General features: G+C 48.1%; 1 protein-coding gene and 1 non-coding gene across 2 annotated transcripts in view; one reads left to right on the top strand and one right to left on the bottom strand.

Annotated features, from left to right (window-relative positions):
* The window catches only part of LOC119952957 (tight junction protein ZO-3-like), a 116,733-nt gene extending 102,274 nt beyond the window's left edge, over nt 1-14,459 (bottom strand). The window contains exon 1 of the mRNA XM_038776601.1: nt 14,320-14,459. The gene's annotated coding sequence lies outside the window, so the exon portion shown is untranslated. The remainder of the gene's footprint in view (nt 1-14,319) is intronic.
* LOC119953785 lies at nt 3,415-3,614 on the top strand. The gene has a single exon (XR_005458104.1). It is a non-coding gene; the product is annotated as a U2 spliceosomal RNA (small nuclear RNA).
* Nucleotides 14,460-27,264: the final 12,805 nt, after the last annotated feature.

Here is a 27,264-nt window from a genome sequence, read left to right as displayed (position 1 = left end):
ATTTTGGCCAATAAAGTGCCTTGATGGCTGGGCGTGTCCTTAGCGGTCATTGACCTTGGCTGTTTGGGCTCCCTGAGTAAAGGGAGTGCCGCCGATTAGCCTGTATCTGTTTCAGTTACCTGAGTACAGTTCTTTTGTTCTGGGGAAATGGGCCATTAGAATGCAAACTAGGGGGGGTTTTGATCGCGTCTAGCTATCTGGGTTGCAAATACACACACACGCTCTGAATCTTTCTGAGTCCTGGGTTGGCCATAATTCCCATGGTCCTTTGCAGGTGTCCATCAGAGATAGCTACACCAGCCTCCCATCCCAGCGCGAACTGTGCAAACCGGAGAATCCCCGCAACTGGGCCATGCCGTACCGACGCCGGCACGGGATTCTCTGCAGAGCGGAGAATCGGCGCCACTGGCGCTGGCACGTTTGGTGCTGGCGCCAACCCGCGCATGCATGGTGGCCTCCCTCAACATGCCGGCCCCGACGCAACATGGCGTGGGGGTTCAGGGGCCCGTGCGGAAGATAATAGGCCCGGGGCGCGAGAGGCCGGCACACCGATTAGTGCCCCCCCCCTCCACAGGCCACCCCCCGACCCTGTGCAAAGACTTCCCGCAGGCTGCGACCAGGTGTGGCCGGCGCCGGTGGAACTCTGCCTTTTTAGACCGGCCGCTCGGCCCATCCCGGGCCGAGAATCGGTAGCCCTGCCGTGCACAGCGGCTCGCGACTGGCGCCGCGCCATACATGTCGGCGCCAGTGGCGCCGATGCTCCGCTCTGCGGAGAATCCTGTGCCTGCGTTGGGGCGCCGTGGCCCTGTTGCGGGGACTCTCCGACCCGGCCCCGGGCTGGGAGAATCCCACCCTGAGTTCCTGTGTTTTAGATCCCCTAACCAGTGGGAACAATCCCTCGATGTCTACCCTATGAAGCTCCTTCAGAAACGTGTACCTTTCAATGAGATCACCTCTCATTTTTCTTAACTCCTGAGAAAAAGGACACATATTACTCAGCTTCTCTTGACAGGACAACCCTCTCATCCCAAAGGCCAAATGAGTGAACTTTTGTTGTACCTCCTCCAATGTGAGTAAATCCTTTCTTAAAGGTAAAGACCAAAACTGCACACAGTACTCCAGATGTTCACAGCAACTTCATTGCAGTGTTAATGTAAGCCGACTTGTGACACTAATAATAAAGAAGATATGGTCTCACCAAAACCTGGTACAACTCTAGCAAGACTTGTTTATTCCTGTACTCCAATCTCCTTGCAATAGCGACCAACAACAGCAACATGCCATTCGCCTTCCTAATTGTTTATTGTAGGTACATGTTAACTTTTAGCGTTCCTCATACAAGAAAATCAAGTCTGTTTGAACATCCACATTTACACTATTCTCACATTTAAAAAAAATATTCTAATCAGTCCATCTATTCTGTTGTGCTCTGCGATATGGGCTGTTGTAATGAGATCTAATGTTTACCTAGAAAGATGATTTATTGTCAAACACGTGGAAAGATAACTAACAGATTACTATACAGACAGCAACTACTAACTGAATTCAGTGAATTCTCCTGGAATTACTCTAAGTGTGACTAACATCTCATACAACTGGCAGGTATCTCAAGTCACGTGAAGGATCTCTGATGCCACCAGCTGCTTGGAGGTCGCGTTACTGATTATCTACAAAACTGTGCACATGCATGTCACCACATCTTCTTTTGGCCAAAGTGAACGTCACAATTCCCTACATTATAATCCATCTGCCAACTTGTTGCCCACTCATTTAACTGTCTATATTTCTTTGCAGCCTCTTTGTGTCCTCCCCACAGCTTACCTTTGTATCATCAGCAAACTTAGAGATATTGCTCTCTGTCTCTTCATCCAAGTCATTAATATAGATTGTAAATAGCTGAGGTCCCAGCATTGATCCCTGTGGTACTCCACTATTCAATGCCTGCCATCTTGAAGATTTCCCATTAATAGCCCCACTCTCCTTCAAATCTGTTCACCAATCTTGGCATACTCGCTATCTCTGCTGCTCTCTCCTTTAGAATCCGAGGCCATTGGGTCCCAGAGATTTGTCACATTTTAGTCCTTTAAGCTTCTTCAATACTTTTTCTCTGGTGATATTAATTTCCTTAATTTCCTCATTCTTTTTTGCCCCTAGTTTACTCCCTATTTGAAATGAAATGAAAATCGCTTATTGTCACAAGTAGGCTTCAAATGAAGCTACTGTGAAAAGCCCTTAGTCGCCACATTCCAGCACCTGTTCGGGGAAGCTGCTACGGGAATTGAACCATGCTGCTGGCCTGCCTTGGTCTGCTTTCAAAGCCAGCGATTAGCCCAGTGAGCTAAACCAGCCCCTGGAATGAAACTTATGGCTTCTAGTGCGGACTCAGATACAAAATATTTGTTCAATGCCTCTGCGATTTCCACATTTCCCATGTTAATTCCTCATTTCTCTGATTCTAACGGACCAATGTTAACTTGAACTACTCTCTTCCTTTTTATATACTTGTAAAATTCTTACGATCTGTTTATCTATTTCTAGCTAGTTCACTGTTAGATTCTTTTTTCAACTTTTTAGTTGCCCTTTGCTGATTTCTAAAACCTGTCCAATCCTCAGACTTGTTACTGTTTTCGCAACATTGTAAGCCTCTTCTTTTAATCTAATGCTATTCCAAACTTTCTGAATGAGACACAGATGGGACTTTTTTCCTAAGTTTTTGCTTTTCCATGGAATGTATTTTTGTTGGACATTTTGAACTGTTTCCATAAATGCTTCTCACTCTTTGTTTACAGCCAAATCTTCTCGTCCATTTACCCGGCACGGTAGCATAGTGGTTAGCACCATTGCTTCACAGCGCCAGGGTCCCAGGTTCGATTCTCGGCTTGGGTTACTGTCTGTGTGGAGTCTGCACGTTCTCTCCGTGTGTGCGTGGGTTTCCTCCGGACGCTCCGGTTTCCTCCCACATTCCAAAGATGTGCAGGTTAGGTGGATTGGCCACGCAAAATTGCCCTCAGTGCCCAAAAGGGTTAGATTGGGTTACGGGGTTAAGGTGGAGGTGTGGGCCTAGGTAGGATGCTCTTTCCAAGGGCCGGTGCAGACTAGATGGGCCAAGTGGCCTCCTTCTGCACTGTAAATTCTATGATCTGTGATCTATGAACTAGTTCCCCTCTCATACCTCTGTAATCTTGAAGGATTGTTGGCTTCGAGGTGGTTACAGAAATGAACAGCGAAGGAGGACATGGAAGGATTCACAACCAAACAAGAGAGTTTTAAATCTGAGCGCTTGGTCGACTAGGAGCTAACATAGGTCAGTGAGCACAGGGGTGATGGTGAATGGGACTTTGCTCAAATCAGAGCACCAGCAGCAGAGTTTTGGATAACCTTGAATTTACAGGAATAGTCAAGTCTAGAGGTGACATCGCTTCTCGGGCTTTTGGCTCGGATCAAGTGTAATATCTGCTCTGCCTTTTGGCTCGGATCTGGTATGTCCCTCTTGTGGGGACCATGAATTGGACTCAATTTGAATTTGAATTGGTTTTTGGAGCGGGCAGGGAGCTGGATTAGGGGTTTGCCCCTGTCCACACTCTGAGCCCTGGCTTTGTAACTCAGAAAAAGTAATTTTAAAAAAAGTCTAGAGGTGACAAAGATATGGATAAGCGTTTCAGCACCAGAAGATCTGAGACAGCGATGAAGTCAGGTAAAGTTAGATCTTAGTGAAGATGATGAAATGTGGTCAGAAGCTCATCTGGATCAAATGCTAAGGTTATGAGTAATCTGATTGCAGCTCAGACAGTTACCAGGGAGAGGGATACACTCAGTGGCCAGGATAGGAAATTTGTGATGGCTACTAAAAACAGTGACTTTCGTCTCTCAAGATTTAGTCAAAGGAAATTTCTACTCGTCCAGTAGTAGATGTCAGACAGGCAGTCTGATAATTTTAAGGCAATGGAATGGGGCAAGGAAGCTCGGTGTTTTCAGCATATTTCTGAAACATGGCATTGTATTCTTCAGTGATGTCGCCAAGGAGCAGCATGAGGATAGAAATAGGAAGAGGCAAAGGAAAATTGAAGTTCCCTTTTCTCCCCATCAGGCTCAATACAAAGGCGTGTTTCTGCTCCCCTCCTTGCTAACATTCTGGGTGCGATCTTCCGGCCTTGTTGCACTCTCGCTCAAGCGAAATGAGGCCAGTGAATAGCGGGAGAGGCCAAGAACGAGAACCGCGCCAGGCACCAAACAGTTAGCAATGCAACCGGCCCGCTCCCATAGGCAAAATCGGGATCTCGCCTTTGTGAGGTAAGAAACCAATTACCACCGTTTAAGCCCAATTTCCAAACAATTAACGGGAGCCACCCCTTAGTCAAAGGCCTCCTGTCATTAAGCGTCCTCCCCAGCAAGTGGTCACGCTGGCGCCGATTAGTACTCTTTTTGAAAAATATGTACCTGGCGGAAGGGCTTCTGCAGGAAGCCAAGGACGGAAGTAGCCATCTTTGCCCACAGACAAAGAGACCGGGGCGCTGGGCTTGCCACCCTAGTGCTCCATTCTGGTTCTATCCTGGCGACGAGCATGAAATGGAGCTGCCGCAGCCGGCGTCCGCTTTCCCACCGACCCACATCATCCAGGCTCACAGAGGCCTTCACTCTTATAGATGAGATGTCGCACATCAGGAACTTGAACAGTTCGATGCTTGTACCGATGACTAGACCTAATACATAGAGTGGTGCAATTTTTTTTTTTGTCGAACGCAATCATTGGGGGATGAACAACAGTACATTATCCAGCTCACTACAGTCGGGGGACCCACCTGAGCCTCATCAAGAGCCTCACGCACCAGGACAGGCCAAGACTCCAAGACTTTTGTCGCATTGGTGCTGTGGTCGAGGCATATCTTTTTTAAAAATTAAATTTAGAATACCCAATTCATTTTTCCAATTAAGGGGCAATTTAGCGTGGCCAATCCACCTAACCTGCACATCTCTGGGTTGTGGGGGTGAAACCCAAGCAGGCACAGGGAGAATGTGCAAACTCCACACAGACAGTGACCGGGGGCCGGGATCCTCAGCGCCGTAGGTAGCAGTGCTAACCACTGGGCCACCGTGCTGCCCTCCCACCATGCTGCCCTGTCGAGGCCTATCTTAACCTGCAACCCCAGATAATGGTTCGCCAGTTCCGTTTTCAGACACTTAAGGACATTCGTGGCCTCATGTGATTTTGCACTGTCCAAATCCTTAGGGGACCAGTTCATCTGTGGGCTCCAAGATGCTGACACCCAAAGGAAGCTCCTTGCCAAGGCCCACCTTATCCTTTCAGCAGGTGGTGAACATCACCATTTCCCAGGAGAGCGCAGAATGCGGGTTCAGGAGTTGCAGGGCTTGTCGGTCCTAAATCTCGGTCGCCAAAGCAACCAACGGCCGATCGCCCCCAGACCCGAATGGCGCGAGCATCCGTGAAGCGGGGGATCTAAAGACGTTGCAATGGCGCAATCAGGATGATTCGCCCAAAATGGAACATCGAGATTGCTGCCGCAGGCTGCAAACTGGACGCCGCAAAGGCACCATTTCCCACCGAATACGGATAACGGCGGCGCATTCACCAGCAAGGAGTTCAGGTTGTTCATGGCCTCCAATGGAATTTGGCATGTATGGACCGGCCAGTATCACCCAGCCTCAAATGGTTTGGCTGAGCTGGCGGTCCAGTCAAAACTGCAGAGAAGAAACTGACCACAGGTTCTTTGGAGGTGCAATTGGCCCATTTCCTATTCAGTTACCAGACAACCCCTCACGTTACCATGGGTGGCACACCAGCAGAGGCTATTGATGGAATGTCGGCTCCGGATCTGCCATAGCTATGTCATCCCTGACATAGGCGCTTGGGTCCGCCAGCGACAGAACCATTCCGAGATGGACACAGGTTGATGCTCGCAGCGGCACGATTTCAAACCGGGAGATGCTGTAAATGTGTGAAATTTTAGTACTGGCACCATATGGGTCCCGGATGTAGTGCTCCAGGCAACTGGTCCAGTTTTCTATTCAGTCCGGACACAGGTACATGAAGCCATCCGCCACCTGGGCCACATCCTCCGCCGCACAATAGGAGCCTCCAGAACAGACTCTGGGTACACCAGTCCGGATCTGTCCACAGTCCCCACACCAATTACCGTCACCTCTGCCCGTCGAAGCACAGGATGCTGAGTTGCCAGATACCTGATCAGAAGGCTCTGACACTGATTTGGACATGGCCACAGGCCTGCCCGCCTTAGTTATCCAGCCATCCAAGTTGCCTGCATCTTTGGCAGCCGTACCGCTCCCACCTCGAAGCTCAGGCACCGGTGCGTTACACACCTGCCAGACCCTTCCCATCAACGCTGAACCGTCGTTCGCTCCCAAAATGAGCAAGAGGGCCTTGGCCTGACAATATGGACGTTTCTCCTGTCTTGGGGTGGGGGTTGGGAGAGTTGTTACGAGCCTTTTGGGGGCCAAGGACTGTGCTCTATATGTTTCCCCCTTACACAGATGAGTATAAACGCCCACGGTAATTGGGGCGGGGCTTTGCCTTAACAAGGAGAAACTACTCTGTATAAAAACCCTGACCTGGGTGCAAGTCAGGGAGGGTGGCACTTTGGGGAGAGGAGCTATAGTTTTGTTATTTCATGTATATCGTTGTTTATTTCTACCCTACCATGTGGTCCGTCTCTCCCATTCAGATTCTACAGAACATATTTTCAATCAAGTGGATTATCACGGCCAAGACTGATTCTCACTGTCTGGACTGATGCAGACCTGGTTCTCACCTTGTTGTGCAAGATCACTGGTTCCCCCCCCCCCCCCCCCCCCCCCCACCCCCGGCATGGCCTTCACAGGAGCTGCCTGCTCTACTCAGCAAGGCAACAGCAGGCCCCAACATGGCTGCCGCCTGCCTCTACTGTTGGTGCCAGGCAGCCCAGCACGTCTGACTGAGTGCCAAGTTCAGCTCCCTGGCCAATTAAGACTTTTACACTTAAAAATTGCATCACGAGAGTGGCGTAACCCAGGTGCAGGGTGGGACCCAGAATTCAGCTGGTTGTTGGGCTCCTGACCCGGTATTGTAAACCCGGTCCCATGTTCGAGTCTATGACCTTTTATCAGAACTCTTGCTGTGTCAATGTATGAATTTGACGGTACTGTAGTACATTTGTGTTCCAATTTTGCTGATAACATTCCTGTACAGTGCCTGAATATTTTAATTTGTTAAAGGTGCCATATAATTGTAATTTGTTGTTGTAATAAACTAGATTAGTGTGTTTTGTGCTGTAATACAATGTAGCAGTGTGTTGCAATGCCAGTCTTTTTTACTTTCTCAGTATGTGGGCGTCGCTAGCTAGACCAGCATTTATTGCCCATCCCTAATTGCTCTTGAGAAGGCGGTGGCGAGCCCCTTTCTTGAACGCTGCAATCCCTGTGGTTAATGAACCCTAGTTTGTCTCAGTGACAGTTTCTTTTGTCAGAAAAGATGTGGGTTAAAACCCCGTATAAGGAATTAAAAACACAATCTAGACTGTTGATTCAGGGTAGAACTGAGTGCTGCATGAACAGAGGAGTTACCTTGTGATAAAAAAAAATAAACCGAGCTCTCACCTATCTGTTCAGGAAGATATAAAAGGTCCCGCAACCCTATTATTAAAAAAAATAATCTGTAGACCTCTGTATGGCTGTAATGTAGTATATTACTGTTGCAATGTGCAACAGTGCAGTAACGCAGTGTGTTAGTGCAGTGTGTCATTCCATTAATACAGTAACAAAGATCTTTGTGCTGAGACAATAGTCAGGATGCTGCTTTCCTCCCCAATGCCCTTGGGTTAGGGATGGGAACAGGAATGAGGAGTGGTCACTCCTGACCACTATCCAATGGTTCCTGCTGGCTAGAGCTTGTGTGCAGATTTTCAGTCAGGTTATGATCGACTGCAATGGATCCCGTGGTCAAATCAACATGTACCAGGCATAAACCTGTGACCTTGTTGGTCAACGTAAGATGCTAAGCATTCTTACCTCTGAGTTTTTAATTCATCCCACAGTCTAGAGTCTTTTCCAAGTTGGCACTTCAATGCATTGCTGTGGGAGTACTACACTGGCTGAGGTGCTGACATTCAGCCGAGACATGGCATTATTTAGGTTCTTGATTAATAAGGGGATCAGGGGTTACGGGGAGAAGACAGAAGAATGGGGATGAGAAACAGCCATGATCGAATGGCAGAGCACACTCGATAGGCCAAATGGCCTAATTCTGCTCCTAAATCTTTTGCTTTTATGGTCTTATTATTTCAAGGCCAATATTTATTCCACAACAAACATCAGTAAAAAAAACAAATCTGTCATTGCTGATTTCTGAACCTTGCTGAGTGCCATCTATCTGCCATGCTTTCGACAGTATCACAGAACACTATTTCAACAAGTACTTAACCACTTGTCAAGCGCTTTAGAACAGGCTGAGCTTGGAAGAGGCACCACGCAAATGCAAGTTTTCTTCTGTGATCAAATTCCAGTGCAAAGTATCTTTGGGTATTTGGAAATTCAGGAAGACTAAGTGGATTATAATGAAGGTTTGCAAAACCTTTAAACTAATTATAAGAAGCTGTAGTATATATGTCTCACCCTGCCATTTTCCAAATGTTTAAAACATAAATAAGTTAAAGTGTAAAATAAAGTAACTTTTCACCTTTACAAATCCAATTCATGAAATAACATTACTCTATAACTAGCAGCATTTCATTCAATTCAGCTTGAATTTTAAACCAGTGAATTATCTGAATAATGTTAATCCTCTTTTAAAAGTTCACAAGAGGTTTTCAGATTGCTGTGAAACTGAGTTTCTAGGCTTGGTAGCCAAGCAGAAACCATTGAGCAGTCAGACTTGTTCATCAGGAACTGCAGCATAACTAAATGGTACGTAATTCCAGAGAATGACTCTTATGCCAGTAGCGCTCTCATTTTCTGGATTTGTTCCCGTCAATAGTTGGTTACAATCTTAGAGACCGGAAATTATTGTCAGATCAACTTTCAACCTCAATCCGCACATTTGAACATCTATGGCCGACAGCCATTCACTGCAAGATCCATTTGGACCCCATACGGAGCTATCAGTCCTGCCCATGTTTGGCAAACATTGCTCACTATTCCAAGATTGTCACGCCTATGCAAGAATAACCATTCCCGTACCAGCCTCCCCGGACAGGCGCCGGAATGTGGCGACTAGGGGCTTTTCACAGTAACTTCATTGAAGCCTACTCGTGACAATAAGCGATTTTCATTTTCATTCACCTGGCTTCTTTTCTCTACTGCATGCTGCCTTTTAAAAATACCCCTTTTTCTTGTCTCTTTCACTCTCACCTTCAACAATAAGAGCTAGGACTCATGGCATTCTTTGTCTCTAAGATTGAGACCATCCACTCAGCTACCTCTGCCCCAGCCCTTTCTTCGCCTCGATCACCAGGCTTAACATCCACTAATGCTCCTCCCTGCCCTAGCCATGAACTCACATCCTATCTCCCCATTTGCTTGTCCCTTGTCCTTAAGACTTACCTTCTGCTTCCTCAACCCTGAATTTCCTTTCCTGGCCCCCATGCTACTCAATATCGTTAACAGTTCTCTCTCCTCAGGTAGCTTCCACCACTCCATTAAATCTGGCGGCATCTCCCCTCTCCTCGAAATTCCATGACCTATTCTGACTTTGTAAACTCCATCTCCAAACTCCTTTTCCACTCCAAATTCTTTGAATGTGCTGTTGTATCCCAAATCTGAGCTCATGTTTCATGGAACTTCTAATCAGGTTTCCAGTCATGTGCACAAACAACTCCTATCAAAGTTATAACTGACACCCCATGTGATTGTAACAGTGGTAAACTGTCCCTCCTTGTCCTTCTAGACCTGTGTTCAGCTTTTGATATAGTTGATCTGATCACACCATCTTCCTCTATCATCCTTCTACCATTGTTCATCTGACTGGGTTTACTCTTGTCTGGTTCTGACCTTGTCTTTCCAGTGTTGACTAGAGAACCACTTACAAGGCCTTCCCTTCCTGCTCCCATACTGTTACTTCAGGTATCCCCCAAGAATTCATCCTCGGTCCCCTCTAATTGAGATATGCTGCCCCTCAGTTCATCATCTTGAAAACAATGTCAGTTTCCACAGGTAGTTGACAATACCCAGCTCTCCCTCACCACTATCACTCTCAACTCCTCTACTGTCTCTAAATTATCAGACAATATATGTAAGGCATACAGTATTGATAAGCAGAAATTTCTCCCAGTTAAATATTGGGAGCACTGATGCCATTGTCTTTGGTCCCTGCCACAAAATCCATTCCCCTGCCATCAACACTACAACCAGACTGTTTGCAACGTTGGTGTTATATTTGACTCTGAGTGGGCGGCGTGGTGCGCAGTGATTTGCACTGCTGCCTCACTGCGCAGAGGTCCTGGGTTCGATCCCGGCCCCGGGTCACTGTCCATGTGGAGTTTGCACATTTTCCTCATGTCTGTGTGGGTCTCCCTCCCACAACCCAAAGGTGTTCAGGATAGATGGATTGGCCAAGCTAAATTGCCGCTTAATTGGAAAAATTTAAAAAATATATATTTAACTCTGAGGTAAACTTTTTAAAAATAAATTTAGAATACCCAATTCATTTTTTTACAATTAAGGGGCAATTTAGCGTGGCCAATCCACGTACCCTGCACATCTTTGGGTTGTGGGGGCGAAACCCACGAAAACACGGGGAGAATGTGCAAACTCCACACGGACAGTGACCCAGAGCCGGGATCGAACCTGGGACCTTGGTGCCGTGAGGCCGCAGTGCTAACCCACTGCGCCACCGTGCTGCCCTACTTTGAGGTAAACTTAACCAACCACATCCATGCCATCATAAAATCATGTATTTTAATTTGGCTGGCTTTGGACAATGCCTCTACCTTAAGCTTATCTACGGCTGAAACCCTCATCTTTGTCTTTGTTAACCATAGACTTAGCTAAGCCAATATATTCCTGGCTGGCTTCCTATCTTTCACACTCCGTTAACTTGAAGTCATCAGAACTCTTATTTGTGTCAAGTTCTTTACACTGACGCCTGGTTAGGTAATCTCTGGATTTGAAATCTCACCTATGATCTCAAATTCCTCTTACACTGACACCTGGTTAGGCAATCCCTGGATTTGAAATCTTACCTATGATCTCAAATTCCTCCCTGACCTTGACCTTCCCTGTCTCTGTAGATGCCTCCAGCCGTACAACCCAACAAATTATTTGTGCTCCTCCAATCTTAACCTCATTCACCCTTGAGTTTAATTGCTTCACCACTAAAGACTGTAACTCCAGTTCTCATGGCCCGAACCTGTGGAATTCCCTCCCTGAACCTCTCTGCCCCTTGTCCCTTCTTTTCTCTCTTAAAATCTACCCCTTTGAGCAAGCTTTTTACCTGTCCTAATCTCTCTTTAGGGGCTCAGTATTAAAGTTTGTTTTGATAACTCTCATGTGAAGTTTCCCTGTGGTGTATATATATTAAAGATGCAATATAAATACAAGTTATTACTGTTTTCCGTGTGGTGTTACCTCAGTTGGTGCCTATATTAAGACATGTTGAAACACTTGGGCACTGATACTACCAAAGGACATTTCCTGCTTCTCAGTGAAATGTGTATGTCATGGACGGTGTGGTCAACCCTGCCACTGGCAAACATATGCCTCTGCAGGCAAATCGTATCATCCAAGTGAAGTACGAGGAGTTTGAACAGTGATTTCACTGTCACCATTTTTCATGACTCAAGCTGCTTTGGCATCAGGGAAAACAGGGGTAATTCCCTAAAGCCGTGCTGCCAATGGTAAGCTTCAGTTACAAACAGCAAATGTTGGACAGTTGCACAAGGTTTTTTCGTCACTGGTTCAGGCATAGCAGTTGATTCTGGAAGTCCACACTGCTCAGTGAAAAAACATCTGTTGCAAGGCGCCTTCAAGGATTTAAAGATCTTTCTTACCCTGCAGTTTAATCGACTGTTTTAGTGCCACTTTATCTTTGATACCACAGCAATGCCAACAGTTGAATGTTCGACAGATCCTTGATTGCGCACTGAATTTATCTGAATAACTAACCCATATGGTTTAAGAAGGTCCCTTGTTCAAATGCTGGTGCGTGAAGAGTTAAATGCTCAGGGTAGTACCTGCTAAGCCACATGGACTCAGTGCCTTTGGGCATTAGGGGAATGGGGAATTCACTAACTAACCACAGATTCCTACTGCAAATTCCTACTGAGCCAGGCTCACTAAAACGTTGTGAAGCACTGGAGGATAAGTTGTAGCCTGGTATTTTTGGGGAGATAAAATCCAAATGGGGGGGGGGGGGGGAGTTCAGTTGCTGTATGTGTGAACTGGGGCATGTGTTTTGAAGAGTAAGATTCATACAAATGGGCTATCACAATCGCCCCTATAAAGCCGCGAGCTAGAAATAAGACCCAGATTATTATTTAAATGCATGTAAATTAGGAGAGGTGGATACTCAGCGAGATCTTGGTGCCTTCATGACTCAGTAGGTACAGCAGGCACTAAAGAAAGTAAATGGTATGTAAGAATAATAATCTTTATTAGTGTCACGAGTAGGCTTACATTAACACTGCAATGAAGTTACTGTGGAAATCCCCTGTTGCCACACTCCGGCTCCTGTTTGGGTACACTGAAGGAGAATTCAGAATGTCCAATTCATCTAACAAGCAAGTCTTTTGGGCCTAGTGGGAGGAAACCGGAGCACCCAGAGGAAAGCCACTCAGACACGGGGAGAACATGCAAACTCCGCACAGATAGTGACCCAAGCCAGGAATCAAACTCGAGTCCCTGGCGCTGTGAACCAACAGTGCTAACCACTCTGCTCCCGTACCACCCATCTTGGCCTTCATAGCAAGAGGTTTTGAGTATAGGAATAGGGATTTTTTTCACCCCCACAAACTAAACATATGCAGGGTAGGTGGATTGGCCACGCTAAAACATTGCCGTTTTAAAAAATGGAATAGGGATGTTTTACTGCAATTGTATAGTGTATTAGTGAGGCCACACGTGGAGTATGTGTGCAGGTTTGGAGTCTTTATCTGAGAAAGGATCTTCTTCCTATGGAGGGAGTGCAGCGAAGGTTTACCAGGTTGATTGCTGGGATGGCGGGCTGTCATGTGAGGAGAGACTAGGTTGGTTAGGATTATATTCATTGGAGTTTAGAAGAGTGAGAGGAGATCTCATAGAAACACAAAATTCTAACAGGATTAGACTGGGTAGATTCAGAAAGAATGTTCCTGATGGTGGGGAGTCCAGATTAGGGGTCATAGTTTAAGGATAAAGGGTAAACCTTTTAGGACTGAGGTGAGGAGAAATGTCTTCACCCAGAGAGTGGAATTCTGAAAAAAGCAGTTGAGGCGAAAACATTGTGTAATTTCAAGAAGGAATTAGTTATAGGTCTTGGGGCTAAAGGGATCAAGGGATATGGGGAGAAAGCGGGATCACGGTATTGAACTTGATGATCAGCCATGATCATAATAAATGTCGGAGCAGGCTTGATGGGCCAAATAGCCTCCTCCTGACTCTATTTTCTATGTATTTTAAATCCAAGCTTTTGATACATTAGAACCATTCACTGTCCAGTACATATGAGATAGATCAGACATGACATTGGGCTTGATCAGTGTATCGTTCCCAATGCACTCTTGAAAAATGTACACCAGTATACTGCAATGTGTTATGCACTGCTTGTCAAACATGAACACCACCTCAAATTGCTCCCGTCGTTGTCAGACCTGTAAACTGCAGCCCAATCTCTAAATGCTCAAATCAGATACCACTCAGCTGCAGTCCATCCGATCAAAAACAAAGGTCCTGAAACTAGACATTTACTATACTTTACAATAAGCCAATTGCTTTCTCATTTTATGAAATGATACCAAGGGTCTGTCTTAAGCAGATGGTACAAGACATTTCAAACAATAGATACAGATTGCTTGGGCCGAAATCTGAAAAACGCCACGAAATCCACTTTTTAAGTCTTTAATCTATCATTGGACTGTGATCACTATTTGGTTCCAAAATGTTTTTTAACTTTTCACACTGATTATAATGTCCTTCCACAGTTGAATTTTAATGGAAAACAAACATTACCACAAAACTGTTAAAATACGATCAAATATGCCCCGATATTGCCCAGCTTAAACCTTTGTAAAATATGGTCACCAAAAAGAAACGCACTAGGAGTTCCTGCTATCTTTTACCTTCATTTTCACATTCTTGCCCAGGTGCTGCTTTCTCTGCAAGGTAATAGTTTTTACTCACCAAGGAAAAAAGGCCGGTATGTATGAAGAGTGTGAAAATCCTGCAGTTTGATGTTTAAATCCTCGCCGTAATTAAAATGTTTTCCTCATTCTTAGTTCTGGAGCACATATCAATTCACTGGAGGGAACTGAAAGAGCGAACCCGCCCGGTCTTAGGTGAAGGAGTAGGTGGATAACTCTCTCCTCATTACCCTACAGCTAGGTGTCAGGTTTACAAAGAGCTTAACCCTTTGTGGTGCTGAAGGCAGGAACCTCGAATCCAGGCCTTTGCTCTGGAATGTTTTTTAAAATTTATTTTACAGGATGCGGGCATTGCTTGTTCGGCCAGCATTTATTGCCCATCCCTAGTTGCCCTTCAGAAGGTGGTGATGAGTTGCCTTCTTGAACCCTCTGCAGTCCCTCAGGTGTAGGTCCACCCACTGTGCTGTTCAGGAGGGAGTTCCAGGATTTTGTCCCAGCGACAGCGAAGGAATGGTGATACATTTCCAAGTGTGCGTGCCGAGTGACTTGGAGGGAGACCTCCAGGTAGTGGGTTTCCCAGGTATCTGCTGCTCTTGAACTTCTAGATGGTAGTGGTCATGGATTTGGAAGATGCTGTCTAAGGAACCTTGGTGAGTTACTGCAGTACATCTTGTAGATGGCATATACGCTGCCAATGTTCATCGGTGTTGGAGGGTTTGAATGTTTGTGGAAGGGGGAGCAATCAAGCGGACTGCTTTGTCCTGGATGGTGTTGAGCTTCGAGTGTTGTTGGATTTGCACTCATCCAGGCAAGTGGAGAGTATTCCATTACACTCCTGACTTGTGCCTTGTAGAAGGTTGGACAGGCTTTTGGGGGTCAGGAGGTCAGTTACTCGCTGTAGGATTCCTAGCCTTTGACCTGCCCTCGTAGCCATAGTATTAATTTAGCTAGTCCAGTTCAGTTTTTGATCATTGGTAACCCCCAGGATGTTGATTGTGGGTGTTTCAGCGATGGTAATGTTATGGAATGTCAAGGGGCGATGGTTGGATCCTCTTGTCTTTAGCTGGGCTTCTCCATCATTGAGAATGGGGATATTTATGAAGCCTCCTCCTCCAGTGAGTTGTTTAATAGTCCACCATCATTCACGGCTGGATGTGACAGTACTGCAGAGCTTAGATCTAATACGTTGATTGTGGAATTGCTCAGCTCTGTCTATTACTTACTGCTTATGCTGTTTGACACACAAGTAGTCCTGTGTTGTAGCTTCACCAGGTTGACACCTCATTTTTTGGTATGCCTGATGTTGTTCCTGGCTTGCTCCTACACTCTTCATTGAACCAAGTTTGATCCCCTCACATGGTGGTAATGGTAGAGTGCGGGATATGCCAGGCCATGGGGTTGCAGATTGTGGTTGAATTCTGCTGCGCCACAGCACCTCCTGGATGCCCAGTCTTGAGTTGCTGGATCTGTTCGAAGTCTATCCCATTTAGCACGGTGGTAGTGCCACACAACACGATGGAGAGTATCTTCAATATGAAGACGGGACTTTGTCTCTACAAAGACGGTGTGGTGGTCACTTGTACCGATACTGTCATGGACAGATGCATTTGCAGCAGGTAGGTTGGTGAGGATGAGGTCAAGTATGTTTTTCCCTCTTGCTGGTTCCCTGCACCTGCTGCAGTCCCAGCCAGCATGGTCTGTGGTCTGCCACCCTCAGTGCTTCCTCCAAGTGGTGTTCAACATGGAGGAGTACTGATTCATCATGGTGGTCACTACATAGTAATCAGCAGGAGGTTTCCTTGCTCATGTTTAACTTGAAGCCAAGATTTAGATGGTGAGGACTCCCAGGGCTACTACAGTGATATTATACAGGACTGTATATCACTGTGCCATCACCTCTGCTTGGTCTGGCCAAGGACATACCCAGGAATGGTAATAGTGGTATCTGGGACTTTGTAAGGTATGATTCTCTGAGTATGACTATGTCAGGTTGTTGTTTAAGTAGTCTGTGAGACAGCTCTCCTAACTTTGGCACAACCCACAGATGTTAGTCAGGAGGGCTTTGCAGGGTCGGGACGGCTGGGTTTGCCATTGTCGTTTCCAGTGCCTGGTTCGATGCCGGGTAGTCCGTCTGGTTTCATTACTTTATTTGCTTTTGTAGGGTTGAATACAACTGAGTGGCTTGCACAACGCTGTGGGTCTGGTGTCACATATTGGCCAGACCAGGTAAGGGTGGCAGATTTCCTTCCCGAAAAGGTATCAGTGATACCAGATGCATTTTTACGACAATGGTTTCACGGTCATCATTAGACTTTTAATTCCAGATATTTTATTGAGTTTAAATTCTACCGCCTGCCTTGGTGGGATTCGAACCTGGGTCCCAGATCATTATCCGGGCCGCTGGGTTACTAGTGCAGTGGCGATACCACTACGCCACCACCTCCCCGTGTGGCTCTTGGAATACGAGCTCTCCCGCTGAAGGTGGGGTGGGGCCCAACAGCAGGCCTCATGAATTCCCCAAAATAAAAGCCAGCCCAGAAGGGAGACAGCATCTCAGGATGGTCCCGGTTGGGACTTGTGGAGTCGTTAACTGCTGTGTTTCGTCTTCCGGTATGGACCATGGAGTAAGTGGTCACACACAAGGCAGCTCCTGCCCAAGGTTACAGAAAAGAGCTGTTTTTAATCAATACAGGGTGGAATTTTGATGAAAAGATGTAGGTGAATGTTGGAGGAGTACTTTCCCCCAGTAATGGTATGTCTCTGGGTTACCAGACCCGGCAGAAACAGTGAGGTATTTGTCTGGAGCTGCAGCAAAGACAAAAGCAATGCTTCAGGAGACACATTCAAAGCTCGCAGATCACACGAGATTGAGAAAGGGATGGGTAGGCCAGGTGTTCCATTCAGGGCTGGATTCGAAGACCAGGGGGGTAGCAATTCTGATCAGTAAGGGTGTGGCATTCGAGGCTGGGAGAATTGTGGCAGATAAGGGGGGGGCAGGTATATAATGGTGAGTGGAAAGTGGGAGGGGGTCCGGGTGGTTTTTGTGAATGTCTATGCTCCAAATTGGGATGATGTGGAATTTATGAGACGCATGCTAGGCAAAATCACGGACTTAGAGTCACACAACCTGATCATGGGGAGACTTTAACACAGTCATTGACCCCAAGCTGGACCGGTTGAAGTCCAGGACAGGGAAGCAACCGGCAGTGGCTAAGGAACTGAAGGGTTTTATGGCGCAGATGGGGGGGGGGGGGGGGGGGGTTTGGATCCCTGGAAGTTCGCGCGGCCGAGAGCGAAGGAGTTCTCTTTTTTCTCCCACGTTCATAAGGTTTATTCCCGCATAGACTTCTTTGTCTTGAGCAGGGTGTTAATCCCAAAGGTGGCAGGGACAGAATACTCACCAATCACAGTTGCAGACCATGCCCCGCACTGGGTGGACCTGTGGCTTAGTGAGGAGAGAGTGCAGCGCCCACTCTGGAGACTGGATGTGGGGCTGCTGGCGGATGAAGAGGTTTGCGGGCGGATTAGCAGGAATATCCAGGATTACCTGGAAACAAACGATACGGGTGAGGTAGCAGCGGCAACGGTCTGGGAGGCTCTGAAGGCAGTTGTCAGAGGGGAACTCACTTCAATTCGATCCCATAGGGAAAAGAGAGAAAGTGCAGAGAGGGAGAGACTGCTGGAGAAGATACTCTGAGTGGACAGGAGATACGCGGAGGCCCCGAGGCAGGGCTACTGGGGGAGCAGCGGAGTCTGCAGGCAAAGTTTGAACTGCTGACCACAGGGAAAGCGATAGCACAGCTGAGGAAGGCAAATGGGGCAGTCTATGAGTTCAGGGAGAAAGTAAGTAGAATGCTGGCACACCAACTGCAAAAGAGGGAGGTGGCGAAGGAAATTGGGGGAGTAAAGAACAAGGATGGTATCACGGTCTTGGATCCAGGGGTGTGAACGGAGTCTTTAAGGAGTTCTATAGTAAGCTATATGAGTCGGAGCCCCTGACGGGAGCGGAAGGGATGAGGCAATTTTTGGACCAGTTGAGGTTTCCATGGGTGGATGAAGAGCTGGTGGAGGGGCTGGGGACCCCGATTGAATTGGAGGAGATTGTCAAGGATTTAGAGGGCATACAATCGGGTAAAACCCCGGGGCCGGACGATTACCAGCTAGAATTCTATAAGAAATTTTCGGAAATATTGAGCCCACTCCTGATGAGAACCTTCAATGGGGCTAGAGACAAAGGAACCGTCCCCCCAACAATGTCACAGGCCTTGATCTCACTCATTCTTAAACGAGGAAGAACCCGGAACATTGCGGGTCATACAGGCCGATTTCGCTTTTAAACGTGGATGCCAAATTGCTAGCTAAGATTCTGGCTACAAGAATTGAGGATTATGTCCCAGGGGTGATAGAGGAAGACTCGACTAGGTTTGTTAAAGGCAGACAACTCAATACCAATGTTCAGAGACTTTTTTTAAAGAAAAATTTTTAATTTTTATTTTTTTAAATTATAGATTTAGAGTACCCAATTATTTTTTTCCAATTAAGGGGCAATTTAGCATGGCCAATCCACCTACCCTGCACATTTTTGGGTTGTGGGGGCGGAACCCACGCAGGCACGGGGAGAATGTGCAAACTCCACACGGACAGTGACCCAGGGCCGGGATTTGAACCCAGGTCCTCAGCGCCGTAGGCAGCAATGCTAACCACTGTGCCACCCTGCTGCCCTGTCCAGAGACTTTTGAATATTATTATGATGCCCTCAGAGGGAGGGGAGGCGGAGGTAATACAGCGATGGACGCAGAGAAAGCCTTTGACCGGGTGGAGTGGGAGTACCTGTGGGAAACACTGGGGAGGTTCGGGTTTGGTCAGGGCTTTATTGGCTGGGTGAAATTGCTGTACCAGGTGCCTGTAGCAAGTGTATGTACAAACCGGCTGAGGTTGGGGCACTTCGAGCTTCACCGGGGAATGAGGCAGATGTGTCCCCTCTCCCCGTTACTATTTGCCCTAGCTACAGAACCACTAGCTATGGCGCTGAGAGCCTCGAGGAACTGGCGGGGACTGGTTCGGGGGCGGGGGGGAGGCGGAGGGGGGGGGGAGGTGTGGAACACCAGGTCTCGCTATACGCGGATGATTTGCTCCTGTACATTTCGGACCCTGTAGCGGGGGTGGGGGAGATTCTGCGGATCCGGAGGGATTTTGGTAGTTTTTCAGGGTACAAACTGAACATGGGAAAGAGCGAGTTGTTTGTGATCCAGGCCAAGGGGCAGGAGGAGAGGCTGAAAGCTGCCGCTCAGGATGGTAGAGAAAAGTTTTCGTTACCTGTGTATACAGGTGGCCAGGAAATGGGATGCCCTGCACAGGCTCAACCTGACCCGGTTGGTGGAGCAACTGGAAGGGGACTTTAAAAGGTGGGACATGCTCCCGCTGTCACTGGCAGCGAGTGTGCAGACCGTGAAAATGACTGTCCTCCCCAGATTTTTGTTTGTCTTTCAGTGCCTCGCCATCTTCATCCCTAAGGCCTTTTTTAAGCGGGTGAGTAGGATCATTATGGGCTATGTGTGGGCAAATAAGACCCCGCGAGTAAGGAGATCGCTGTTGGAGTGCAGTCGGGGGGGGGGGGGGGGGGGGGGGGGGTTGGCGCTGCCGAACTTTCGCAACTACTGCTGGGAGGCCAATATAGCAATGATTAGGAAGTGGGCAATGGGGGAGGGGGCGGCGTGGGAGCAGCTGGAGGCGGCGTCATGTAAAGGTACTAGCCTGGGAGCTTTGATAATGGCTCCTTTGTCACTTTGCCACTCTCGCCAACCCGTTACTCCACACGTCCGGTGGTGTTGGTGACACTGAGGATCTGGGGACAGTGGAGAAGGTACAAGAAGGTGGAGGGAGCGTCGGTCTGGACCCCGATATGCAACAACCACAGGTTTGTCCCGGGTAGGAAGGATGGTGGGTTCCAGAGTTGGCAGAGGGCAGGCATTAGAAGGATGGGAGATCTGTTCATAGACGGAAGCTTTCCCAGTTTGAAGGCGCTAGAGGACAAATTTAATCTGCCGCCAGGAAACGCCTTTAAATACCTGCCAGTACGAGCCTTCCTGAAAAAACAGGTAGTGGCCTTTCCGACGCTGCTGCTACTGAGGATACAGGACAGGGTGGTCTCCGGCACCTAGGTGGGGAAGGGGAAGGTGTCGGATATCTACCAGGAACTACAGGAGGTGGAGGAAATCCCGGTGGAGGAGCTCAAGGGCAAGTGGGAGGAGGAGCTAGGTGAGGAGTTGGAAGCGGGTCTGTGGGCAGAGGTCCTGGGCAGGGTTAATTCCTCCTCATCATGTGCCAGCTCAGTCTAATTCAATTTAAGGTAATCCACCGGGCACACATGGCGGCAGCGAGAATGAGCAAGTTTTGTGGGGTAGAAGACAGGTGTATGAGGTGCAAGGGCAGCCCTGCAAACCCGTTCCACATGTTTTGGTCATGCCTGGAGTGTTCTTGCAAGGGTTCACAAGGGCAATGTCCAAGGTGCTTAACACACGAGTCCAGAGATAGCGATCTTTGGAGTGTCAGAAGACCCGGGAGTTCAGGGAGCAAAAGAGGCCGACGTCTTGGCCTTTGCCTCCCTAGTAGCCTGGAGACGGATTTTATTAATGTGGAGGGACTCGAAGCCCCCGAGTGTAGAGACTTGGGTTACCGACATGGCTGGATTTCTCAGCATCGAGAAAATAAAGATTGCCTTAAGAGGGTCAATGCTAGGGTTCTCTCGGAGGTGGCAGCCGTTCGTGGACTTTCTCATGGAAAATTTAATTGTCAGCAGCAGCAGCAATCCGTAGGGGAGTGGGGGGTGAGTGCTTCATTGGGATGGTGTGGGAAGACTGGGTCGCGTGGGGTAATGTCTATTTAATTGTTATTGGGCGCGATTCTCCGCTGCCCACGACAGGTCGGAGAATAGCGGGAGGGCCATCCCGACATTTTTCCCGACCTCCCGCTATTCTCCCCCCCCCCCCCCACGGCTGCCTCCCCGACACGAATCGCTGCTCGCCGTTTTTTACGCCGAACAGCGATTCTCCCCAGGCCGATGGGCCGAGTTCCCAGGCCTTTATGGCTGTTTTCACGAAAGCAAACACACCTGCTCTCACCGTTGGTGAAAACGGCCGCAAAGTGCCGTCCCGGACAACCATGGCACCGATTGGCACGGCCGCACCATGCGCATGCGCGGGTGACGTCATCATGTGCGTCAGCTGCCGTGACGCTTGGCGCGTGGGCTTAGCGACGGTCGCTAAGCCCGCGATGCCGTGCTTCACGGGGCCGCGCTGCTAGCCCCGCCCGGGGGGGAGAATCGGGTCCTGGGAGGGGGCGCGGAGGCTGCCGTGAAACACGGCCAGTTTCACGGCAGCCTTTCTGACTCGCCGCATTTGCGGAGAATCGTGCCTATTGTACATTCTCTTTTTACATTATGTTAATGTTCACTCTAGTTTGTTTTGTTATTATTTTTTTTAAAATAAATTTAGTGTACCCAATCATTTTTCCAATTAAGGGGCAATTTGGAGTGGCCAATCCACCTAGCTTGCACGTTTTTGGGTTGTGGGGGCGAAACCCACGCAGACACGGGGAGAATGTGCAAACTCCACACGGACAGTGACCCAGAGCCGTGATCGAACATGGGACCTCAGCGCCGTGAGGCGGTTGTGCTAACCACTAGGCCACCGTGCTGCCCTGTTTTGTTATTATTGTTACGATTATTTAATTATGAAAAATTCTGCAAAACCTTAGTAAAAATTCTTTTTTTAAAAACCTGTTGTATTTCCTTACTGTGATTCACCTGAGGAAGGAGCTGCGCTCCGAAAGCTCGTGTTTGAATCAAACCTGTTGGACTTTAACCTGGTGTTGTAAGACTTCTTAATGTATTAGCATGGCTCCCTCTATGGGTTTGCTGCCTTTACTACCCCACTGAGGAGGATAGAGGATAAACGCACTGAAATGCCTTAAGCTGAAGGAGATGACTTAATGCCCAGCCATCAGCCACGGACTAGAGAGCAGGGAGCATGTACAATAAAACTAGGTTCAAAATACAGAGGATATGGACATCAGGCTGAAGAAGGCTGCGGGAGGTAGGATGAGGAAAAAGGGGAAGGGTTACAACCCCCATGGGGAACCGGAATCCAAAATAACCAAGTTTACTGAATGAGACCCTCATTAAGAAATTATAAATAAGATTCTACTTTTTGTAACTTTTTACTTTAAGGTGACTTGGAACCAATGTGAATGAAACATAAAATAATGGACAAATTATACTTCAAATAAAAAGTTAATTTCTACTCGAAATAGTTTTTCTTATAAATTTAGAGTACCCAATTATTTTTTCCAATTAAGGGGCAATTTAGCATGGCCAATCCACCTACCCTGCACATCTTTGGGTTGTGGGGGCGAAACCCACGCAAGCACGGGGAGAATGTGCAAACTCCACACGACAGTGACCCAGAGCCGGGATTGAACCTGGGACCTCGGCGCCGTGAGGCAGCAGTGCTACTCACTGCGCCGCATACTCGAAATAGTTGATATAACAATCATTCCTCTTCGATATACTGACATTACATCGCTACATGGTTCCACAATATGGGGAGGGGGAAATGTGCTATTCTTTATTCGCACAGGATAGGTCAGGAATCTTAACTGACAACAGCTTTCACTTAGGTGTTTCGCAAGCGTGCGATTATCATCAGCAAGGCGCAGTTCTCTGAACCCTCTCTCTCCCAATTCACAACCACCCTGGTGGCGTAGTTTTCCAGGTTCCTTTTCAACCAATCCTACGAAAACATCCAGCTCGCTAGCATTTCGAAGCTATTCATGTGGAGGTATTCAGATAAGTGATCAAAACCTTCCTGATGGGAGGTTTTTAAGGAGTGTTTCAAAGGAGCAAAGGGACATTGAGGGGTGGAGAGAATAAGGGAGGGAATTCCTGAATTTAGACCCAAGAAAGCTGAAGGCAATTCTTTCAATGATGAATTGATTAACATTGGGAATGTTTCAGCCAGAATTGGAAGAGCGCAGACATCTCAAAGAGTTAGCGGGAGGGTGTGGGGTGCAGATTACAGAGATAGGGAGAGATTTGGAAATGAGGGTTTGAATAAGGCACAGTGGTTAACAATGTTGCCTCACAGAGCCAGGAATCCAGGTTCCATTCTGGCCTTGGGCGACTGTCTGTGTGGAGTTTCTACTTTCTCCCCGTGTCTGAGTGGGTTTTCTCTGGGTGCTCCAGTTTTCTCCCGCTGTGCACAGATGTGCAGGTTAGGTGGAGTGGGGGAATAGGCCTAGGTAAGTTGTTCTTTCAGAGGGTCAGTGCCTTCTCGATGGGCCGAATGGTGCCCTTCTGCACTGTAGGGATTCTATGGATGGTGAGACTGTCTAAATCCAGCCATTGCTGGAACAGTAATCATAGTACATAGTAAGTTAACAAGCACAGGGGTGATGGTTGAGTGAGACCTGTCCTCCCCTCCCCTCCTGTGCTGCCCCCCGCCCCCCAACAGGGGACCATTCGGGACCAACTGGGAAATCTGTGGGTGGAGCCAGAGAACATTTATAGGGTGTTGCACAAATACTTCATGTCTTATCCAAGAGAATGGGGAGGTAGATATAGAAGTAAGGGAGAGAGACTGTGAGGTTCTTGAGAAAATTGTCATAGGAAGTGACAAGGTATTCAAGGTATTGGAGGTGTTTGCAGGCTTAAAAATGTACAGATCTCCAGGTCTGGATAATATTCTGTGATTGAGGACACAAATGGGTTTGGTTGTGATGTTCTGTTACAATTCAATAACCTACCAGGTCTCAGAGACAAGGATCAGAAGTTAATGTTACATTTGGTAGCAAAGGGAGCTTAGTGTCTATTGAACTTCCAGGAAGCTGCCATCAACTTCAGGAAGGGACAAAGGAGAGAAATTGTAATATTAAAATAAATACATTGCGAGGTATATTAGAGAGAATGAGATTCAAAGAGACAGAACTCTAGAATTCTAAGGGCCTCGTTGCGCTCTCGCTCGAGCAAAACGAGGACGGTGAATAGCGGGAGAGGCCGAAAACAAGAACTGTGCCAGGCGCCAAACAGTTTGTGAAGCAACCTGCCCACTCCCCGAGGTGAAATCGAGATCTTGCCAGAGCGAAGCGAGAAACCAATTATCACCATTTAAGCCCCATTTACATATTAACGGGTGCAACCTCATTTCCAGCAGCCTCCCTTGATTCATTGGCCACCCAGCAAGTGGTCATGCTGGTGCCGATTAGTACTCCTTTCGAAAAGCGTAAACCCGGCGGGAGGGCGTCTGTGGGGAGCTGAGGAGGTGAGTAGCCACCTTTGCTCACAGGCAAAGGAGGAGCTGGGGGAGCAACTGCATGTGGCACCACCATGCGAACCCCTGCATCATTTGTGTCCATTCTGGGGCAACCTTCGTCCCTGCCCGAGGCCTCCGGCCATACGGCTGAGGCTATTGCTAATCGGAAATCGACAATCGTAGTTAAGTGAGCACTTCACACAACCCAAGTGGATTCCCGTGGGTGGGCGGGTCATGTAGCATGTGGGGGTCATTGCATCTGAATCAGACCATGATGCCTGGACACTGTGCTTGAACACTGCGGAAGGCAACACCACACACGCAACATCCAAACACTCAGAGGATGGGACACAGCTCTGGAGACATGCCCATGGCCGAGGGTGGGTGAGAGCCAAGGGAGGGGACCAGCTCCCGGTCCAGGTGATATGATGAGCGTGTGTCTGGGGTACAGGGTCTGGGGTCCGGTGAGGGGGACCCACTGTGGCCACACATTGCCGTCGACATCGCCAGTGCCAGTAGCCTCTGGGGCTCCTCCAATCAGCCATGGATCTGCTGGAGTGTCGCTGACATCTCCCTCTGAATGTGATGACCGCTCCCTGCCATCTCCATCAGCTCCGGGAATACCTCTTCCACATGCTCAGCATTAGACTGGGGCCCAGCTGGGTCATGGGGTCCAGCCGATTCTGACTGGTGTCTCACCTGGGGATTCCTGTCTCCACCTGATATGCATCAGCAGCAGTGTGGTGCTCACCAGGTTGTGCCCCAGAAGCCTGTCCACTACCATGTCCCACCAAGGTACATGTTTCTGAGCTACAGAGAGTGGGGATGACAGCTATGGTGCCTTGATCGTGTCTTCCTCGGAGAGGACCTGAGGGGAATGGACATGTAGTGAGTGGGATGAATGGGTCAGTCAGTAAGGCTCATGTTTCACAGGTCCTCCGATTGGAGCCCGGTGGTTCCTCACCTCTGCAGTGTCTGCCAGCCTCCATGCTGGTGACCGCTCTGTCCTCGGCCACTCCAGTCACCTCCAGGACCCGCTCTTCGAGTGAGGTGAGGGTTCTTATGTCCGGCACCCCATGTCTGGGCCCTCTCCTGATGATTGTCCCGAGCTTTTCCTGAGGAGACAAAGAGAGGGCATCATTAGCTGCACATGTGGTTCACAGTGGTGGGAGGGGGGGTGTGAAGGAAGGGTTGGGAGGGGTTGAAGGGAGGAGAGGTGGAGGGAGAGTTGGGTGTTGCATGGAGAGTTGGGGGGCTTTGGATGTTTGCATGGGGGGGGGGCATTGGTGTCGACTCACCTGTGCTGCCTGGTGTAGGACATTGACCTTTTTCCGGCACTGGAGGCCAGGTTCTCCTGGTCACACTCCCACGGCTCACAGCCGCTACCACCTCGTCACAGGCAGCACTGGCTACCCTGTGACTGACCCTCTGGGGTCCTCAGGGGAACAGGACATCCCTCCTGGCATCCACTGTGTCTAGGAACCTGGCTGGATCTGCATGCCCGAATGTTGGGGCAGGTCTCCTGGACTCCATTGTTGCGAGCTGGCTGGGGTTGGCTGGCCAAGAGCTGTTTAAGTGCTGCTCGACCTTGTTAACGGTGGGTTGGCGTGTGCGGTGCCGGTAAATCAGCTGGCAAGCCTTCATTTGTGGCGAAAAGCCTGTGGGGCCTCGTTAAGTGCCACAATTAATGTTGAATAACATTGTCGGCCTCGCTGGGCCGAGTGCCGGGAAGCTCACAGTAGTTTCCGCTCGCTACCATACTTAGAGACCTTTCCGGAGAATCACGCCCGAACGTTTAATATTCTGAAAAACAACAAAGCAAACAGTTTATGGGTTGTGACAGAAAAAAATATTTTGGAACGTGAAACTGCTTGATAACAAAGGATATTCAATGCAGCAGGGTAACATTCCTGCTGGCATCACAATCTGCTGCTTATTACATGTTCCATTTATAAACAATGCAAAATGTGACTTTCATTCTTCAAACCATGTGAACGGAACAGCTCTCAGAAATATTTCAATCAAGTGGTTTAATTTGTACCTGTATTTCAACCTTGATGCACTTAAATCAAACCATTCATAGAAAGGAGGTTCAAGGTTTGGAAGATGGGAAAGTGATCTGACAACCAATTTTGTTTGAAATGAAAGACTTTGCCACTAATTATAGTCAAAAAACTGTGGCCCTGGGGCTGTAACTGGCCCCAACATGAGGAGAAAAGCTGACTGATTTCATTAAAGTGTATTCTTGCCGTGATTATAAGACCTGTTACTGCTGCCATGTAAAGAAAAGCTAGTTGAATGTTGTATCACAAAGTGCTCATTGCCTATAGAATTGAACTCAGAAGTCGTAGAGATTGCAACACAGGAGGCATCCATTCAGTCCATCTTATTTTAACTGGTTCAAGCCTTTCCACTGGAGGTATCTATGTTAACCTACCGCCTCCCAAGAAAGGCAGACATAGGTGATTTTGTCTCCAATGTACCAGCTCAACCTTTAAAACAGTATCTGAGGACCAGATTGATGCACGATCAATCACTACTGAAGCGAGATTGTAGTCCAATTGAAGGCTTTAATGAACAAGTAGTTACCCCAGCAGCTCCGGTACAGAATGACTACTGTGGGTGAAACACACACTATTATGCTCCGCCTGCTGGGCGGAACCAGCAGGCAGGTTCTA

This window comes from Scyliorhinus canicula, chromosome 18 (genome assembly GCF_902713615.1).
Source record: "Scyliorhinus canicula chromosome 18, sScyCan1.1, whole genome shotgun sequence".
NCBI classification, from domain to species: Eukaryota; Metazoa; Chordata; class Chondrichthyes; order Carcharhiniformes; family Scyliorhinidae; genus Scyliorhinus; species Scyliorhinus canicula.
The sequence above is the reverse complement of the archived record's forward strand: the minus strand, read 5'-3'. Positions and strand labels throughout refer to the sequence as shown.